Here is a 5,063-nt window from a genome sequence, read left to right on the forward strand (position 1 = left end):
CCCTCTAGTTATCTATGTACATTTTTAAGGCCAAGTTTTAATAATTTACGTAGGCGTTATTTAAAACCATTGAAAAATTCTTGGATATAAAGGAAAGAAGGTTACGTTCCACCTATAGATAAAGGGAGCTCACTGTACAAATAGTTTGAAATCAATTTTCTAAAAGAAATACATTCATCAAAACGCAACACTCAACTTGAAGTGTATTCTTTAATGCTTTTATGACTCATATTCTTATTCTCTCCGAACCATGTCATTGAATAACTTCGATAATTTAAAGATTGAACACCGAAAATAGCATCACTATCACCCTTCCCCCCACGAAGACCAAAAATACGTTTGGTTTAATAAAAGCCAAATGACGTATAACTTTCAAATATTATAAAAATGCCCCAAGTAAAGTTCTTGTTCACCTGGGTCATAAGATTTTAATTTGTCAAATTATATTCATTTCTGGTAATTTATAAGGAAAAATGTGAAGAAGTTACCATCTAGACTATATCGGATTTCATTGGTCCTAAGACTAAATAAGGTGAAAATCTGCGTATGAAGTAATCAGAATTACCTCGTCAGATCTATAATGTTACTAATGTGAATCTGTTTAAGAAATCAAAATGATCTTATTGAACATAAACCTCGTAAGTTAAAAAACCAGATAAATGTTAAAAAGTAAAACGTGATGTCTGTTCATCCTTGTTTATAAAAAACGAACATACTTTTGTACTCTATAATATTATGCAGACACTAATAGTGAAAATTCCATAAATATATTCAGTAAATGAAGGAAATTTTGTCAGTAACAAGATTTGCTAACCGGCAGTGCAAGATGTATAACATCTCAAAAAGAAGGTCTTGCCATATGAGCAGTCTGCTGAGCAAGGACCCTACAGTTTCTACAAAATAAATGACCTCTGATAATGAAGAATTTTGATTTACATTATAATTAAACTGAATTTTCGTGAAAGCAAAAATGAAAGAATCTTAAAAGGGCTTATCCAAGTTTTTCGGGTATCTGATCAGCTTTCTGAATTATTTTCATTTTGAGGCAAGTTAACCTAACTAATTACACATATATCTTTTTACATGTGAACCATTTTTTTATACAATAAAAAAAATCAAAGCCAAAATCATTGTTTGTCACATTACAAAGAAAATATAACTCTGGAAAGAGAGTTTGTGGTATAAATCACTCTCAATAAACTTGTTGAAATCGTAGCTTACAACACAAAACTACCCCGAATTCTTTATTATGAGATAATTAGCTATTATACATGAATTGAAGAGCACTGCTATAAGCTGACTGACCTTGACAAGAAAGCGAGAGAGGGCCTAAATGAAACCAAGAACAAGGGGCTGGATGATACCTCACTGCCAGATCTGACAACCATAATCTTAATATGGAATAAGTCTACGGCAAAAACAAATTAACTTTCAGGATTAATAACAATCGTTGGTTGGTTGCAGATTTGTCTTGCTTTGTACAAGTTACGGGTTCTTGTTCAGTAACCCGTAATGAAAAACAATAGATCCAACCTCCCATGGAATTATTCATGGAAAATAAAATATTTGATATGGTCTTCAATGATGGAGGAAACAAAAAAAAACAAAAAAAATCAACCGAAAACAAAAGACACACAAGGATCAAAGTGATGTGTTTCTGAATCTGCAGCACGGCAATTATTTCTTCTGCAAACTTAATAATAATAAAGAAAATATTTTTTTATTAATTGTAAATCATATCCTCATTCTTATTTCTGTCACCAATAATAAAGGACTTCCTAATCCACTTAAAATGAAGTAGGGAAACAGATTTATATTATTTATATCAGTTTTTTAATCAGACTTCTCCCCTAGAACATTTTAGAGGTAATGTGATGTAATATTCCAGTATAGAAAAAAAAGAACTTACGCTACACACGTTCAGACACACACACACACGCACACGTACACACACACACACACACACACACACACACACATATATATATATATATATATATATATTATGTAAATATATATATATATATATATATATATATATATATATATATATATATGTACATATATATATATATATATATATATATGTACATATATATATATATATATATATATATATATATATATATATATGTGTGTACATATATATATATATATATATATATATATATATATATATATATATAAATACATATAATCTACATACATATATGCATACACACACACACACACATATATATATATATATATATATATATATATATATATATATATATGTATATATATATATATATATATATATATATATTATAAATAAATGTGCTAAATATAAATCATAACAGACGTTTAAAGCTAAGAGAAATGCTGAATAAGAATTTGGAATGAAAATAACATATATTGGTAACGATCTGAAAAATGCAATAAATATCATCCAAACAGAAGTGTAAATGGAGAAATTAAATAAACCAAATTTGTGTTCATAATCACCATGCAAACTATTCATCCTAACATTTAGATCTCCCTGGACAATTCTATCCTGTTCGTAATACTAGGCAGGCAGTTAATTCTAATAGCCAGGAGTTCTCCATCAAGATGCTCAATACTACACAGTATTCTAGAAGTTTTATTCCAGCTGTTACCAAGTTGAGGAATGATCTTCCAAATCGGGTAGTTGAATCAGTAGAACTTCAAAAGTTCAAAGTTGGAGCAAATGTTTTTATGTTGACCAGGCTGACATGAGTCTTTTTATAGTTTATATATGACATATCTGTTTTTGACGTTGTTAATAGTTTATATAGGACATATCTGTTTTGACCTTGTTACTGTTTTTAGAATGATTTATTGTTAACTTGTTCTATCATTTATCTATTTCCTTATTTCCTTTCCTCACTGGGCTATTTTTCCCTATTGGTTGCCCTTGGGCTTATAGCATCTTGCTTTTCCAACTAGGGTTGTAGCTTGGCTAGTAATAATAATAATAATAATAATAATAATAATAATAATAATAATAATAATAAATGTAGATTTACTAATCACAACAAAACCAAATGTAGAGGTACAGATTTGATTCTAATTGTGTTGAACGCGAGAAAATTGAACTGGGTAAAGCATAGATGGGCAATGTTAGTCCATCACCATTCTATAAAATCTTATACTGATATATGTTTACGTCATTGATAATAGTAAACGCTACAACCTGGAATTTCCTGTCCAAGGAAGTGCTATAATCGCTTTGGCAACACCTTTGATGTATCTCGAAGCAGAAAAGTGTCTAGTTATGAACTGTTGATCCTTTGGTTAATGCACAATCCCCTCTAAATGACAAAAACGCTCCTTTTTTCCGTAAGACCATTGACAACCACCTTTTTAAAACTGCGGGATTCCAGGAAAAAAATAATAGGCTTCTTGCCCCTCTGAATGGTATGAAAGTCCCCAAAAAGACTAAAGACAAAATTAAATATATATTTGTTTTTACGTTTTGACTGTTTACAGATTAGGTGTATATATAAAAAAAAGAATATTTAAGGAGAAAAAACCAGTCACATAAATCTGAAACTTGGAAAGACAAAAAATAATATTTTCTGGGGGAGATGTCAGATGGAAAGCTTAGCGGAACAGCAACTGATCCAGATACTCCTGGGAGTAGAGAAATGAAGGGCCACCAAAAATTGAAAATCGATGAATTGACTTACAATAGATTCAGTCTTATTCGAGGGAAAGACAAAATATAAAAGCTAAGCAATTATGAGATTTCTACTCCAAATAGAGATAAATAAGTCAACATGTAGTTTAATGAATGAAATAAAGGAAAGAATTTAAGGGATCTAAACAAAATACCTAACATTTTTTAGGGAAACTTGTAATCTGAACAATATATTATCTCAATAGCATATAGGCTATGACGATACCTTAACCCTCAAAATATTGATAAAAAAATAGCGGTCACTTAAATGATTAGATAAAAATCAAACAACTGTATGGAAAAGAAGACAAAAAGGCAAATACTTAAGGGCATCGAATTTGACCAAGTTGAGCGATTCCCAATCAGATAAGTTCAGAAGATCAGAATTGAAAAATGACGATAGGTTAGTTTCACAGCGAAATAACTGGAAAAAAAGCATGTAAAGAGAAGGGCTGACAGAGTAGTATTTTTCAAATGTTTGCAAAGATCTTGTTAATAAACTCCATGCTCCACCTATTCTGGTCCAGTTGTTCTTTCATTCAACCCTCATCGTTTATGTTTACTTTAAAAAATTAATATGAATATATAAATGCATTTCAGTTTTCCTTCTCCAGATTAATACTCACACTTCATCCTGTTTCACTTCCATTGCTCTCAAAACCTGCCATTTGCTAGCATGAATCAGTTAACCCTCCATTGGTGACTCATTTTCATCCCGCACCTTGTTTATTTATTTTATCTGATACTTAGTTTCTCACATCATCCATGAAAATAATAGAAAACCATGGAACTATGATACAGGTACTTCTAAAGTATCATATTAAATCACCTGCACTGTGCATTCTTGACACTTCATATCACATGTCTACCGGTCCATCCATAAAAAAATTTCTAACTCCATATATGTAATAAAGCTAAAACTTCACTTAACTCTTTCATATCATATGCATTATCTGAAAAAACAACAAATGATTCATACATTAATATTTTTTTTTTTACTGTTTTACTGTCACTTGAGACGACTCTGTTGTACACTTAATAAGGTATGAAAGTATTATTATTTCTAAATCTCTATTCCAACCACCTTCATCATATTTTTTCACTATCTATCACTTTGGAAAATTTCCCTCATACACCTTTAACTTGCAGAAACCAATGATAGGCACTTAATAACGCTACTATCCTATCACTAAGGTATCATAACTCATCATTAACTCTGGTGCCTTTACACCATAACACTTCAATTCTGTTTTTCTAGAATCTTCAGTACTAATTCAAATAAACATTATTTACTGTATAATAACCTTGTGCACATTTACAAAAGCTTTCCATTAAGATCTGATGTACTAAGACTAATTTACTCATTATTTTTTCTTACAGT

The sequence above is a fragment of the Palaemon carinicauda genome, chromosome 1 (assembly GCF_036898095.1).
Source record: "Palaemon carinicauda isolate YSFRI2023 chromosome 1, ASM3689809v2, whole genome shotgun sequence".
NCBI classification, from domain to species: Eukaryota; Metazoa; Arthropoda; class Malacostraca; order Decapoda; family Palaemonidae; genus Palaemon; species Palaemon carinicauda.